This window comes from Nannobrachium achirus (genome assembly GCF_963921795.1).
Source record: "Nannobrachium achirus genome assembly, chromosome: 19".
NCBI lineage: Eukaryota > Metazoa > Chordata > Actinopteri > Myctophiformes > Myctophidae > Nannobrachium > Nannobrachium achirus.
This window is the reverse complement of record NC_137826.1, coordinates 57,651,458-57,668,542: the sequence shown is the minus strand read 5'-3', so window position 1 is coordinate 57,668,542 and position 17,085 is coordinate 57,651,458. Positions and strand designations below refer to the sequence as shown.

The window sequence follows — 17,085 nt, the reverse complement described above, 5'->3', positions numbered from 1 at the left end:
ATACTCGGATGAATCTAGGGTTGCAATACCACCCATAGGGATTCAATGCATGAAAACAGTTTTTTGCTAACTGATTGTATTAAACGACTTCAAACTCACCAATATTGTGGCTCTATGGAAAGCTTGGAATTTACTCTTGCTATAAACTGCAAAGTGTTTGTTTCTGAAAAATCCACCGAAGAATTGTTATGATTTATTTTCTGTTAATAAAATCCGAGCAGCCATGTTTTTTTTCTAAGTCTTGAACTTAGGAAGCGCTCGTCTTCTATAACACCACGTCCCGCTGCCTCCTGCATTAGGCTATGTGACAGAACCAGCTGGTACACAGGACTGCTGAGTGACTTCCCACGAGCGCTTCCAAACTCCAGCACTTAGAAAAAATAATCACCCGAACTTAATTTCTTGACAGAAAATAAAATCATAACAATTCCACGGTGGAATTTTCAGAAACAAACACTTTGCAGTTAGCAAGAGTAAATTCCAAGCTTTCCATAGAGCCACAATATTGGTGAGTTTGAAGTCGTTTAATACAATCAGTTAGCAAAAAACTGTTTTCATGCATTGAATCCCTATGGGTGGTATTGCAACCCTAGATTCATCCGAGTATAAAAAAATCTAGTGTTGCAATTTTCGGCTAGTTGCGGACATGATGTTTAATTGTTTTAGTATTTATTTATATTACTTTTACCGTCTTCCATGTTGTTCTGACTGGAGATTTGTGGTGTCAGTCAAATAACAAACATTTAGTTGAGTTCACTAAAACGTTGTATTGTATTTTAGCGGTGCCTTGATAGCGTCATAATGCCAGATTTTACACTTGGTTGCTCTCTGAAAATAGCCGATCTACAAGCTCACAACACTAGTAACGAAATTTGACAGTAGGCCTATATTTAGTCTTATTGTTTTAGTCATCATAGCTTTGTTTTCGTGTAGTTTTCATTTATTAAAACTAGAATTGACGTGTCAATATTAAGCTGTGTTGACTTGTCGTTTTCTTTAGCATAACAAATAATATTAATGTTGGCTACACCAATATGTACTTAACTGTTCTGCATTTCTGTCTAATAAATTATTCAATCAATCAATTTACTAAGCTATAATCGCGACCCACCCGTGGGTCAAAGTGTCAAACATCTTGTACTTTTACTTTAGGCCTTCTGTCCTCGATCGGTATTAAAACTACTCTTCTCTTCTACGGTATAAAACATTATTGATTACTTGGCTGTTAGTTTTTTATATTGTGGCACGTTTAATTGATCCCATCTTGTAATAGTGTCTCTACCAGGCGATTGAACACTAGAGTGCATTTGCAAACATGTTTATTTTTAACAATATATTTATTGGATTTTCTTTTTCTCATGGATATTACAACAGTTATCATTAGGCTACATTACTTTTTTATACAAAAGAAAAACAAAGAAAACAATGACATGACAGAACAGTACAAAATCACACAAAAGCACCACTACCCCCCCCCCCCATACATGCACACACTTCCACATGTTACCATCAATAATAGTAATTATCTTAAATATTTCCATCAACCTTATTACTTGATTTCCCTGCCCTCCATTGATTCTTCTGCTCTGTAAGTTACAGAATACCATAAGCCAGGGGTCTTCAACAGGGGGTCCGGGACCCCTAGGGGGTCCTCAGAGTTACTACAGGGGGTCCTCCAAATCTTTGTGTGATAGGAACTCCCCCCCCCCCCCCTTATATCAACCACTTGAACCCTATAGTGTCCATTTTCTGAGAACTTTAGCCAAAAATAGCAGATCTAAAACTGCGCGGCAAGGCATTGTGAGCTTGTAGGTCTTCTATTTTCGGCAAAGAGCTTTGGAGGGGGAAAAGAGCAGACTAAGTACAGTGAAAGGTCAAGTTTATTAAGTATTGACCGTTCAAGTGGTTAAATATCTGAAAACACACATTAGCATGAATCCAAAATACACGGTTGATCGTGCTGTCAAACAATGAAACTATATCTATGAAAAGGTTGTGGGGGCCCCTGCTTCAGCTCTCTCTCTCAAATAAGGGGTCCTTGGCCTGAAAACGTTGAAGACCCCTGCCGTAAGCACATCTAGTTAAGGATTGCACCCCCACATGTGTGTCCCCCTCAGACCCCACAAGGCTCAGCACAGGAAGAGAGAGAGAGAGAGAGAGAGAGAGAGAGAGAGAGAGAGAGAGAGAGAGAGAGAGAGAAAGAGAGAGAGAGAGAGATATGACCCAGACAATCAATCAATAAATCTGGATGCAGTACCGGGGCATGCCAGCGGCAGCGCTCATCCGTCAATAATCCCCTCTATGTTTAACCCCCATCGCCACACGTGTATCTAATACCCACCAGGCTTCAGTTAAGATCCACCCAGCGGAAGCTTGTGATTGGCTGAACCGGAGGTAGGAAGCGCTCTGTTGTATCCACTTGGTGTGGAAGTCGGTGGGTTGAAGATTTACTATTCTGTCCATAACGGCACATAACTCGGTAACGGCGCTGAGTCGGCTCATGCGACCGTCGCAACGCTCGACACGGCGACTCACTCGCTACCGCTCGCTCGGCGGTCTCACGTGGCTCATGGTCGCCTGAGAGGGCGCGCCTCTGTCATCTCCACTGAAAACAAGCGCTCCTTTACAAGAACCTATCTGTATCCTGGTGAATCACGCCATTGCCACGAACCGGAACCAAACAAGAAAACAGGATGTCAAATGCATGATGGGAACTGTAGTTCTGTGTGTGGTACGCTAAACATCCCAAAGCATAACCAAATTAAGTATAAACGGCGAACGCGGGCACATCACGATAGAGTGAAAGATAGTGACTCTTATCCCAACAGAGAATATCCTCAAATGAAACTATATGTCTAGAGACACTGAAGGCGAGAATCATCCATAGTTAGCTTAGCCTTCAGTAAGTTCAGTTAGCTATAGCCACACAACCATTAGTCCATATTCTACAACAAAGCTAGGCATCAAAGCTGTATTAATACAATCCTCTGTACAATCAAATCAAATAAAAAAGACCCAAGCATAAAGCCACAAAATATTCACGGATGCCAAGATTAAGATAAATACAAATAAAATGATAAAACAACAACTTGTTTGGGGGCTGACTCCACAACTCCAGCCCGGGGGCTTCTTGCGGCCTGTGTCATGTTTTGATTATTATATTATACTTTAAAGTTACTTTTATCAACATACCTGCTCATATAACATGTTGTGTAATCAGCGTCATACTATATAAGGGGACTGCCCATAAGTCCGAAGGTTCATTAGTCATTAGTTAGGCATAGTATTCTTAACAAATTCGGACTAATGAACCTTCAGACCAATGCCATGGCACCCTATTTAACAGATAGCATACACATGAAACAACTTTAATACACTTATCTGTGCAGAAAATGAATACATTAGTTAACAGCCCAGACATCCACCAAAATATTATCAGACAGAATCACGCAAACATTGAAACATTTCTAATAAACGTAGAAAGTTCAGTATAGGCCTACTGTAATGTAAGCTGTAGGGTTTATTATATAAATGAAACGGCATGCCAGATTTTAAAAAAAGCAGCGTTAATGGTAATACAAAAAATACAGAGAAAGACCATTACTCACTCTATATTCCTTTCATTTTCATGTAAACATTACAACAAGACATAATGATGATAAAGTCCCGGGAACAAAGACAATTGTCACACGTTGTTTCGCATAGACCCAACACCCAGCGCAGTTCGCGGAAAAGACAAACAAATAAATTAACTAATAGACCAATCCATGACCATCCCTCCACTGTGACACAGTGCAAAATTTGTGTTTCTTCTTTGTTTTCGAGTATTTGCCGGTCCTGCCGCCGGGCCTGCACTGTGTCCCTACACATTTAGGTCGACAGCACTCGTTTGCAGCAGCGAGCGCACCATTATATAGAAACAAACACGTGATGTGCGCCTAGCCCTGCCAGGCGAGGACTTCTGTCTGGTCTTTAGAGCGCTTTCGCTTCAGGACAGTTTTGGGGACTGTGTTTGAGCTAGTGCTGCTTCGTATCACAGCTAAAAAGTGTTAGTTAGGTTACTCGACAAACATCTTTTTGTGTGGTTGCCCTAACAGGCCAACCAGACGACATTATTCCATCTTTCCAGATATATAGCCTATATTTTCTTTTGCTACTCCAAAGTACTCAACTCCAGTAGGCCTACTTGAGTCAAAGTAAATATACTGAGTCCTGGTGAAATATTACTTAACTACAAGTGAAGGTTACTCTGTCAAATCTGTTCTCCCCAAAAAAGGTCAAAGGTTTTCCAGAAATCTTAAAAAATGTGAAAATACCAGAAGCACAAGGCACACAACAGATTACAATGTGACAGGGCTGAAGTAGGTAATTCATAACGTTTTTTTTTTTTTTTTTTTTCACTTCCTAGAAATGTAGTGGAGTCAAAAGATAAATATTTGTATTTGAAATGTTTTTCACCTATGCCAACATGCACACAATAACAGCCCAGAATATACCAAACTATACCCAGGATTGAAATGGGTTTATTGGGCTAATCTGTTTTATAAACCAGGATTAAAATGGGCTAATCTGTTTTATAAACCAGGATTAAAATGGACTAGTCTGTTTTATAAACCAGGATTAAAATGGGCTAATCTGTTTTATAAACCAGGATTAAAATGGGCTAGTCTGTTTAATAACCCAGGATATAAAATACCTGAGCTCAGAACAGTGTTGATTTCGTCGACTAAAACTATTACCAAAACTGTCAGGGATGGACTAGTGGAGAAGAGATCAAGTAGAACTAAGACTAGTGGAGAAGAGATCCAGTAGAACTAAGACTAGTGGAGAAGAGATCCAGTAGAACTAAGACTAGTGGAGGAGAGATCCAGTAGAACTAAGACTAGTGGAGGAGAGATCCAGTAGAACTAAGACTAGTGGAGAAGAGATCCAGTAGAACTAAGACTAGTGGAGGAGAGATCCAGTAGAACAAAGACTAGTGGAGAAGAGATCCAGTAGAACTAAGACTAGTGGAGGAGAGATCCAGTAGAACTAAGACTAGTGGGGAAGAGATCCAGTAGAACTAAGACTAGTGGAGGAGAGATCCAGTAGAACTAAGACTAGAGGAGAAGAGATCCAGTAGAACTAAGACTAGTGGAGAAGAGATCCAGTAGAACTAAGACTAGTGGAGAAGAGATCCAATAGAACTAAGACTATTGGAGGAGAGATCCAGTAGAACTAAGACTAGTGGAGAAGAGATCCAGTAGAACTAAGACTAGTGGAGGAGAGATCCAGTAGAACTAAGACTAGTGGAGAAGAGATCCAGTAGAACTAAGACTAGTGGAGGAGAGATCCAGTAGAACTAAGACTAGTGGGGAAGAGATCCAGTAGAACTAAGACTAGTGGAGGAGAGATCCAGTAGAACTAAGACTAGAGGAGAAGAGATCCAGTAGAACTAAGACTAGTGGAGAACAGATCCAGTAGAACTAAGACTAGTGGGGAAGAGATCCAGTAGAACTAAGACTAGTGGAGGAGAGATCCAGTAGAACTAAGACTAGAGGAGAAGAGATCCAGTAGAACTAAGACTAGTGGAGAAGAGATCCAGTAGAACTAAGACTAGTGGAGAACAGATCCAGTAGAACTAAAAGACAAGTCATTTTATGCTTGGTTTCGCTGGGGTGTTGTACTCTGGAAATAGTAGATCTACAAACGCGACACGTTGTGAGCTTGTAGATCTGCTATCAGTATGCAATCAAGTGTAAAATCGATCATTACCACACCTTCACGGCACGCCAAAATACGACTACAAAATGTAGATTTGGTCGACTACAATCTCATGCTATTTAGTCGACTAAAACTAGACTAAATCTAAAACTTTTCAGGTGATTAAAATATGATTCAAACTAAATGGAATTTTACTCAAAAGACTATGACTAAATATAAATCAAAATGTGCTGTAAAAATCAACACTAGCTCAGAATGTACCCCTCTATTCCAGACTACACCAACTTGTTTAACAATAAGTAATATGTTTTAGTAATGTCTGAAGTTATGCCTCTCTTTTCCAGATTAAAACCCCTCATTCATTCATTAATAAAATAACATCACCCTGCAGTCCAAACTGTGTGAATAAATAAATTACATCCTTTATTAATGCATTTAGCTACGACTGTGACTGCGTGTTTGACACTGTGTTGATTGACTTAACAACTTAACTGTTAGGTAATATTAGCTAACATGTTTGTTTTGATTTTTACAGCCAAACCCAAAGCAGTGACACCATCTGTCCCAGGTGAGTGCAGTTTGAAGTCAGTCGACTTTATGTACTGAAATACTTTATTAAACAAACTTTTAAACTAGCTGTTGTATATGTGAGCGGTAGCAACAAAGTACTCAACTCCAGTACTTGAGTCAAAGTAAATATACTCCTGTTGAAATATTACCTAACTACAAGTACAACTACAAAAAGGTCAAAGGTTTTCCAGAAACTTTAAATATAGTGAAAGTAGCAGATACGCAAGCACACAACACATCACAACGTGACGCTTTGTGAGCTTGTAGATCTGCTATTTTCAATATATTTGAAAAGGGGCTGAAGTAGGTAATTCATAATGCACTTTTTCACTTCCTAGAAATGTAGTAGTCTGGGATCACTTCACTTTTCGAGGTTTGATCCGGTTGGGAGAGGAAACCACTTTACGTCATGTTGTAGTCCTAGACGGACTACACTTTGGCCGGAACTATCAACCGGATTCAGTTTTAACCCAAAATATTCCCCTGCACCCAAGGACATACTTTTAGGGCCGACCTAATAAACACCTTGATGAGGCGTAGTTTTGCTTTGGAAAAATTCGTTTGGTATGTGCATCTTTTAATCCAACTCGTAGCGACTGGCAAGACTACGTAGGCTACTCCAGCATTTTATTGATTGGGGAAACAAACGGGGGGAACCAGATCAAAGCGACGCCGCTTCTTCTAGTGGTTTCCGCGCTTTAGGCGGAAACCAAACGGTCTGTTGTGAACGAACACCAGGCTCTCTCTCGGGAGAAAGCCTGGTAGGCGAGGTTAGAAATGTAGTGGAGTCAAAGGTTTAATTACAGTTCAAGAACAAACGAGCCTGCTTGTCATGTGTAGCTGCCTGCAAGTAGCCTGGCAGGCCAGACTGATATCACTGTTAGACAATATTAGTCTGGGATCTACCTACTGTATGTATGGAACCAAGTGGCCTCTGGTGATAAACTATATTTGCATACTTGGCCCTGATTGGTGCCCCACAACTTGGAGGGCCAGTAAAATCCAATCACAACCGAGCAGGACTTTTTTTTTCTCCTACAGTGGCAGATTGGTCTGGTGTCCAGGCTAGCCTGCGAGGTCACTTCACCTTTCTTTTGTTTCCATTCACATGTAAGGGCCGGGATTCAAACCCGGTCTCCCACGTGATAGTCTAATATCTTCACCACTAGACCAAAGGGACATATAATGTCCCCCCCTGTGGACCGGGGGAGATACTAGACTTTTGAAGCCATCAGGCTGAGACAGTGAGCCCGCTTCGGGTCCACATAGAACTCTCTGACAGCTGCTTCTTCAAAGTGACGTTTACCCTCCATTGACTGTCAGACAGAAGAAAGAGTTATAAAAGATTCCATTCAAGACAACAATATTGCAGTGAATAGAATTGAAAGACATTTGAGAAAAGCTATGTGATTAATTGAGGATGTTAAAATGTACGTTGTTCTTCTAAACTTATGTAGCCTATATGTTGTATCTGTTTATTCTATAAAAGAGACCTCACTGTCCCTGACTGTGATGGAGGCGAGCAGGACACAGCAGAGGGTGAACCAGGACCTGCTGGACGAGTTACAGAAGCTCAGAGTTGAAGCGAAAGAAACCAAGAGTGAACTGCAGAAGATCAAACGTGAGTCCATGTTAATATTTCAAACATTGTGTAATCATTTTACTTCCATTCATTCTGATTCTGAATATATATTGAATCAGTTCTTAAACTCTACAGTGAATCAGCTCTTACATTGTCCAGATCAGAGATCTGTTTCCCTTTACGTGTTGTACTCTGAAAATAGTAGATCTACAAACGTGACACGTTGTGAGCTTGTAGATCTGCTATTTTCAGTATGCAAGTGTAAAATCAGCCATTACCACACCTTCACAGCACGAGTTGGTCGACTACAATCTCATGATATTTAGTCGTCTAATACTAGACTAAATCTAAAACTTTTCAGGTGACTACGTCAGGTCGCAGTTACTATCAAAACCTCCACCGGCTGTCTGTTAGTCTGTCTTTCTGTCAGTCACGTCACACGTCACACTTTTGCCCTACTCATATCTCCGCCACTGTTGCCCCTATCCATGCCAAACACCCTCCTTGGCTGCCAAACCACAACCCCTCATTAATCACATGGCCCTCTTCTAGCACCACCATGAGGCCGATTCTTGGAAAACACATTTTTGGACACTGCTCCTCCACATTTTGCCCTAAAATCACGCGAAGCGGTACACAATATCTCTACAGTCATGTCACCAACATGGATCTGTCCCATTTCCCATATTCCCTCCTGATTGGCTACCATTGCCTTCTGAGGTTTTTGTAAAAAAGAAGAAAAAAAAAAAGAAACGCGTCCATGTGCAAAGCCCTTTACTGGTTAAAACTATTTGGAACTTTACTCAAAAGACTGACAAAATATAAATACAGTTGATTGCTGTCAAAATCAACTCTAGCTCAGAATGTACCCCTCTATTCCAGACTACACCCACTTGTTTATCAATAAGTAATATATTTTATTAATATCTTATTAAGATATGCCTGCCTGTCTATTCCAGATTAAAACCCCTCATTCATTCATTAATAAAATAACATCACCCTGCAGTCCAAACAGGGTCTTGCATGTTTTACATTTTCACCACAGTTTTACATCAGGTGAAAATTACATCCTTTATTAATGCATTTAGCTACGACTGTTACTGTGTGTTTGACACGGTGTTGATTGACTTAACAATTTAACTGTTTGTTTCTAACTTGTCTAGGTAATATTAGCTCACATGTTTGTGTTTTAATTTCATTTGAATGCGGTTTTAATTTTTTTGCAGCCCAACCCCAAAGTAGTGACACCATCTGTCCCAGGTGAGTGCAGTTTAAAGTAGGTAATTAATAATGCACTTTTTCACTTCCTAGAAATGTAGTGGAGTCAAAAGTTTAATTACAGTTCAAGTACAAGCGAGCCTGCTTGTCATGTGTAGCTGCCTGCAAGTAGCCTGGCATGGCCAGACTGATATCACTGCATTAGTCTAGGATCTACCTACTGTATGTATGTATGTATGTATGGAACATGTTTTTCCAAGTGGCCTCTGATTTAACTTGGTTTAATAATTCAAAAATGGCACCTATGCGAAGTGAGCGGTGCAAACACGACACACGTGCATATCTCCTTGTATGGCCTGGTCTGTCCGTGTCGTCAGTTACTACTGATCCATACTAATATATTTGGCCAATACATTCCGTATTAAAACACACAGAGTGAAATGTAGGAGCAGTTTGCACCGCTCAAAAAGAATGAACACGAACATGGTATCAGGTTAATGAAATATAACAAGTGATTGTGGTTGAACATTGTCAGCAGAATGGTGTCATTATAATACACATGAATAGGTAATTCAGCAGAAGATGTCATCATTAAATAACTAAAGTTTACCCTCAATTGACTGTCAGACAGAAGAAAGAGTTAGATTCCATTCAAGACAACAAGATTGCAGTGAATAGATTTGAAAGAGATTTGAGAAAAGATATGATTAATTGAGGATGTTAAAATGTCTGCCGTTCATCCAAACTTACGTATATGTTGTATTTATTGCGACCGTCAGGGAGCAGTTTACTATGAAAACCTCCACCGTCCGTCCGTCCGTCCGTCCGTCCGTCCGTCCGTCCGTCCGTCCGTCCGTCGGTCACACGTCACACGTCACACCTTTGCCCTGCTCATATCTCCGCATCAGTATGACATCACACCACATGTGTACACAAACCTTTGTGTACGTTGCTGTGGCAACAGTCTGTTGTTGCTGGTTTGTTAGTGTACGTTAGCAACCACCTTAGCAACCATGGTTTTACCCTAGCAACCAACTGTTTACCCTAGCAACCAACTGTTTACCATAGCAACCATGTTTTTTTACCCTAGCAACCAACTGTTTACCATAGCAACCAGATACGCAGAGCAGGGATCTCCATATATGGGCATAAACAGGTGACATCACACTGATGTCAGATACTCAGAGCAGGGATTTCTCCATAATATATGGGCATAAAAGGGATTCTGTTAGGGATCTCCATATATGGGCATAAAAGGGATTCTGTTAGGGATCTCCATATATGGGCATACAAGGGATTCTGTTAGGGATCTCCATATATGGGCATAAAAGGGATTCTGTTAGGGATCTCCATATATGGGCATAAAAGGGATTCTGTTAGGGATCTCCATATATGGGCATAAAAGGGATTCTGTTAGGGATCTCCATATATGGGCATAAAAGGGATTCTGTTAGGGATCTCCATATATGGGCATAAAAGGGATTCTGTTAGCTGTTAGGGATCTCCATATATGGGCATAAAAGGGATTCTGTTAGGGATCTCCATATATGGGCATGAAAGGGATTCTGTTAGGGGTCGCTTCAGTTGCAGAAGCTCACAGTTCAAATGGAAGACCTGCAGAAGGTCAAAAGTGAGTCCAAGTGAGATCTGTTTCACCTACGTCAATGTGGACTGGATGATTCTTTTACTAATCAATGTGATAAGTCTCACCAATTAGACTAGTTCCATCATGACAAAGTAACTAGACAACCAAACCTCTACCAAAGTGTCCTTATGCTTTAACATATTTGCCTATCTTGGTTATTATATAATTACACCACTAACAATGAAACAATTCTCTCCTTCTAGGTGCTTCTGCAACTCTGCAACATCTGACCCATGGAGAGGCAGTGAAGAAGCTGAAGTCTGTGAGGGAACAGTTCATTCTGGGGATCTCAGAGCCTACCCTGCATTCTCTCCTGGACAAACTTCTGGATAAGGATGTCATCTCTGATGATGAAATGGAAGCAGCCATGGGGAAATTTCTCAGAGCAGACAAAGCGCGGTACGTTATCGACACGGTGCGGAGAAAGGGAGACCAGGCCAGTTCACAAATGATCGACATGATCGATCAGCTGGATCGTAACCTCAGTGATCTGCTGCAGCACTGAAGCTGACACTACACTGTCATACTAATGTAAGAAATCAGGATGGGAGTTAAACAACAAATCAACTGTGAAGTAAAGCATTTGAATGATATGTAAGATGAAAATATAGTAAAAGCTAAACTATGTAACCTTAATGTACTACCAGGGATTTTAACCCAGGTCTCCTGCACAAGAGCAGATTATTATGATTGTTTTTAACCACTGAGCCAATAGAGCTGCTTGCTCAGGGGAGTCCTCAGAGTTACTGCCGTAAGGGTCCATTTGGAACCCCCTCAGGGACCCTGGACCTCACAGAACCACTGCCCTGCACTCTTAGAATCAGGAACACAGATCATTGTTCACAATGATTCTCTTCATGGATTCACTCTGTTTGACACCATGAAACTCAGGGATTTGTTTTTATGTTTTGTAGATCTTTTATTCTTCAGTGGTTGTGTTTTTAAATAGTAAATGCTGCTCTGCAGTGATGTGATGCTGTTGGTCTATAAAGCTTTGAATGGTTTAAATAGGACTTGTTTTGGACATGGACTCCAGACAACCTCCTCCCAGATGAAGACATGATGCAGACAGAACCAATGGTTCTGTGTGTTGATGACAACATTGATATTATGGACTGCTGACTTTGTGAGCTCAGTGAAGGTTTTAACACCTGAGACTCGGTTGCATTTAACACCGTCTTATTGCCTTTTTCTTTCTCTCTTTTGTGTGTAAGCTTATTCTAAATAAAATAAAATAAACGTTTACTATAAAGTCGTTGTATTGATGTCTTTTTAGCTTTCAAGTTTTTAAAGAGGTGGTTCCATAGTTTTATACTTTTTCAGTTTTTTTATGTGTCTAGGAGGTTGACAGTACTTCATTAGACCCCCTGGTGTGGTTGTTATGAGCAATTATGTATTCCCTTTGCATTTTGGATTTCTTTCTCAAGGCTGCCACCTTGTGGGTCAAAAGTGCCGATCCAAAAACACAGATAGTGACATCACTATCTGGATATAATAATCCCCTACCCTTTTAACCTTCACCCAACACTGTGGGTGTGACTAACTTCAGCTGGGTCACCACCCACCATGACAACCAGGCATACTTAATGAACTGGTGGGTGTGGCCACATAAAAACCTAATTTTAACTCTTTCTGTACACTTATTTGGAAAAAAAATCTTCAAATCATAATACCTGATAATCATGTTTTTGGGTTAACATATTAAATATTCTCAAACATCGGATAAATATATCCATCAGCGGCCATTTGTGGTGCCACAGAAAGGAACCCCATTAATTTCTTTATTGATAATAAATAATTGTAATCCTGGAACCAAGACATCCAGACTCCTGGTGAATCATGAACACAAAACATTTGATTCTGTGTCAAAACATCATTTGAATATTAACCTGAAATAGCAGATCAGTGAGCTTGTAGATCTGCTATGTTAAGAGGTTTGGTGTAGAGTGAGGGGAAAAAGAAAAGACCAAGAGTAGACCAAGTACAGAGCCAAAGGTCAAGTCACAGACAGACTGACATGTTTATTGATCTCAACAGGGAAGGGTTAAATAACCAGCTTTATGAATGTCAAAGAGAGCAGATATTTATAAATGCAAGGTATTTGTGAAAAACAAATGATCTGTTAATTTATATTTTACCAGCCCAACTGTTGAATAGAAGCCAATATTTTTTGTAAAGCAGTTTTATTTAGAACGTATTTGTAATGTTATATTATTTTAATGAAGGGTTTCTCTCTTCTAGTTGCTGGGCTGATTGAATGACATGTGTAACCCAGCTGATAATGTAAATACTCTGTGAGGAGGATGATAGCTTAATTCAAACTAATACAAATCTACAATATGACAATATAAACACAAATTAGCCCAAATGTATTTCACGTTTTCTATACTCAATACCAATAGCTGACATGAAATGAACTTGGAGCCAATCCTTTTCACCTGAAAAGTTGAACAGAGCAGACTGCTCCCTCTTCTGGCGGTATTAGAGATCATCATTATAGTCCCATAGGGTCTTCAATGTTTTCAGGCCAAGGACCCCTTAGTTGAGAGAGAGAGATGTAGGGACCCCCACAACATTTTCATATACTTAATGTTGTGGGGGTCCCTGCTACATCTCTCTAAAGCAGATGAATCTTTAGTTTTTTCCCCCTGTATAGTAAAGTTAATTATGGGACACCGACTAGCGGCTGATAACATCAATTTAGCATGGGTCTCAGAAAGGGTTATCATACCAAAATGTAAATAGAGACATGTAGGAAGACAGAAATGTAAAAAAAAAAAAACAACGTACGGTCACCTTGGGTGGTACCAATTTGTGAAGATATCAGAATTGGCCCCTGGCCTATATGGAGGTTGTATCTATCTGCTTGCGACGTTTACAGAGATCTGACTTGTGACTTGTGACATCTTGTGGACGTTGCATGGACGTCCGTTGGTTGTGTCAGTGCGCCCCCCAGTGGGCAAAGAGATGTGTTAAAAACTTGAAATGTTGAATTGTGGATCTTTGATTAATAATTAACGTTTTAGATGGCTTTTCCCAACGTGCAGCTCAAGACCTAAGTCATAAACACCAGGGACATTGCCAAAAAACAAGATACTTACAGGAGAATCCAGCCTTATGGATCTGAATAAAAGTTAAATACAAGAGTCATTATTTTGGATTAGCATGTCATTGTAGGTGGAAATGCTCACCAGTCAAAGAACAGATTCATATTTTCCTGCAGTTACATATAGGCCTAACTGTTATTAGATGGTAAAGATCATCAATATACAGTATAGCCTATACACAAAGGGTTCTCTTTTGGCTAGGGCACCCCTATAATATGTATTTTCATTCGAGGCAACCCTTATATTCATAATTTTCACTCCCAGTGTAACAGGAGTCACACAATGTACTGTCAGACTCTAGTAGATATTCTATCTGTTCCAAGCTATTTTCTCTATTATAATACATTGAACAACAGCACCCCTTCTGGTGGAAGTTTCACAGCACTTGGTCAACCTGGTCACGTGACCATCGCTCTCTCTTCCTGGTTCCTTACAAGGAAGTTATTTAAGGAAGGGAAACACGTGACCACTGGGCATGGCTATGAACATAAGCCGCTTTCCAATCCGAGGGGTTCGCACTTTGAAGTGCGCATTTGAAGGGCTATGACGTCACTGGGCCGCGCCAAGTGCTGTCCCATTCCATAGGGTGCGTTACCCTACCCTTGGAATGTGCACTCGATTCATTCGCGAGCGTCCCACCTCTAAAAATAGCTACTACTGCCCGCCTCGGTTCGACTCATGCTGGTTCTCAATTCTCCTCGAACGTCGCGACGATATTTTAAAATAGGCTGTGTCATGGTGAATTATGAAGAAATACTATCCTAAAATATCTAAAAAGTTAATTCCCGTCTCAAAAAAATAAGTTTGGGGGCGTTTAAGACTACTACACATGGCACGGCCCAGTGACGTCATAGCCCTTCAAATGCACACTTCAAAGTGCGAACCCCTCGGATTGGAAAGCGGCTATAGAGTATATGGGCTATGAAGCTCAGCATGGGTGCCAGAACTCGCACCGGAAGTACGATAAAATACATGTCAGTGAAGCGACCGCAGTTTTCCCAGTTACCCTGAGCGCAAAGGTGGGGGCCGATGGGCAATAGGCTTCCCACACAAAAAACAAAGTTGTCCTTTAAGTGCAGTTTTGAGGTATTTTACTTTTCTTTTTACTTGCGTTTTTATCCCATTCTCATCATCTTCATCATCATCATTTATTTAATACAATACATAACAAACATTACATTACAGACGTAGCAGAAAAGCAGGCTTGGCATACATTACATTATTTAAACAAGGCAAGACATTCTTTTGGAAAGCACACAATTTACAAATAACTTTTGCCTTGTTGGTTTGTAGTAATACAATCAGTTTCCACATAGATGGATGTACCGGTAGTACTTTGGCAAGTAGTTTTGTCTGAAATTCACAATACTAGGGTTCTTGCACTCAAACAATATATGGAACTCATCCCCAACTATGTTGTCACTGCATAGGTTACAAAATCTCTGGCTTCTTTCCAACCCTTTATACCTGCCAATAACATTTGGGATTCTTGTGTTATTTACTCTTCTATAATTAAGGTTTTCACACAGCAAGTATTTTTCTAGTTTAAACTCTTGTTTAAACTCCACATAAGTTTCTAATGATGTCATACTGCTAAGGTCACTTTCCAGTTTTGCAAAAACTGATCTTTCAGCCTTTGTTCGACAGTTAGTTTCAGCCAGTTAATGTTGCATTTCTGGGTCAGCCAGATACAGTATAGGACAGACCACAGTATCCTCTTGACCTGAGAGACCCATGGTGACACATATACGCCTGTGTTAAACAGGTTAAGACAACAGTTGTACATTATTCTACTCAATTTACTCTCTTTGCCTTCAATCAGCCTGGCCCAATAACCTAAAAGTCTCATTTTTTAGCTGAAATACAAATTGGGTATCTCCCCAGCTCTCCATGCACCATATTACTACAGGTAGTTGTTTTTACTTCTAGAATGTACTAAGATGTAATCTTTCTGATCTTTAATTTCTTTCAAACCCCCAGACTTCACATGCGTACAACATAACTGGCAAAACTAACTTGTCGAATTGGTCTACTGCAACATTTACTGGTAGAATTAGTCAACAATGTGTTTCAGGACAAAAATATGGTCAGTGGTAGAGTATTTTGTTCTGTATCAAAGTCAATCTCTGGTATTGGGCTTGTTTGCAGCTCCCAGTCAGATTTTGCTTTGAAGTGGTTGAGAAGATCTTCTGTTGGGATTGGACAATGGACCTTATTTCTACCAGGACCATTAAGCATCTTCCAGAAAAGCTTATTTTTAGACTTTGTACTCAACAACTCTTCATTAAAATAATTCCTATGCTCTCTCTGAGCGTTAAACATATCTCTCTTATATTCTTTACTTTTTATCCTTACACTTTCGATCATATCCTCATTTGTGTGTACTTTACTTAATCTCTTTGCTTTAGGGTATTTTTGTCTTTTTATTCTGTCATCTTTATTAAACCACAGAGCATTTTTATTTCGTTTCTGAGCATTTCTAGGTCTAGCTAAACCTTTAGGGAATGTGGCTACTGCACTACTAATCAAAATACTACATGTTTCCCTTGTTATTTCATCCACCGATAATTTATCTTGGTCAAGTAACAGTTTGTTCAGTTTTTGTCAAGCTGAATATGTTCTATGTGCCAAAGAGTTATAATAAGTATATGTGCTCATCTACCTTGTGTGTATCCCATTTATCAATTAAATTGTCTTCATTCTGCAACCCATTTTTCACCCAGGGCCAATTATCTAATGTAATTCTGGGCGCTACACTCCCTCTGCCAACCGTCCTTAAATCAAATCATATTTCCTTGCTTATGTTAGTCCCTCCCATTGAGGAAATAGAGAGGAGGAGACGTCCCATTTCTGATGACATCATCACAGGCGATTGGCCAACTCCCTTGCAGGGGTGTTCCATTGTTAGTGGGCGGGACTAACATAGAAAGGATATAAATAGAGAAGAAGTGTAGGAAATAGGATCTAATCTAAGGACTTGAGACGCAGCTCTGGAGAGCAACGGACTGACATCAGGCTTCATTCTATGCACGAGGAGTCCAAGCTGCTTCTCTTCACCTGACAGGAGAGAGCTTCCCCGGCTGGACGTAGCGTGTGGAAGGAACACGTCACGGGCCTCTCCAAGGTAGACAACATTATTAAAAGGGGGAAAAAGACGTAATTTAGTCTTACTTACCAGCGAGTGAAAATGCCTGGGTTATAATGGGGGCGGACGGGGCTGAAGAGCAGCAAAGGCTCGCTAAGAATAAAAACAGGCTCCA

General features: G+C 40.2%; 1 protein-coding gene across 1 annotated transcript in view; it reads left to right on the top strand.

Annotated features, from left to right (window-relative positions):
* LOC308304958 (uncharacterized protein) overlaps positions 1–17,085 on the top strand; it is a gene marked incomplete at its 5' end in the record, with an annotated part of 47,288 nt that overhangs the window by 5,175 nt on the left and 25,028 nt on the right. The gene's annotated exons all lie outside the window — the stretch shown is intronic.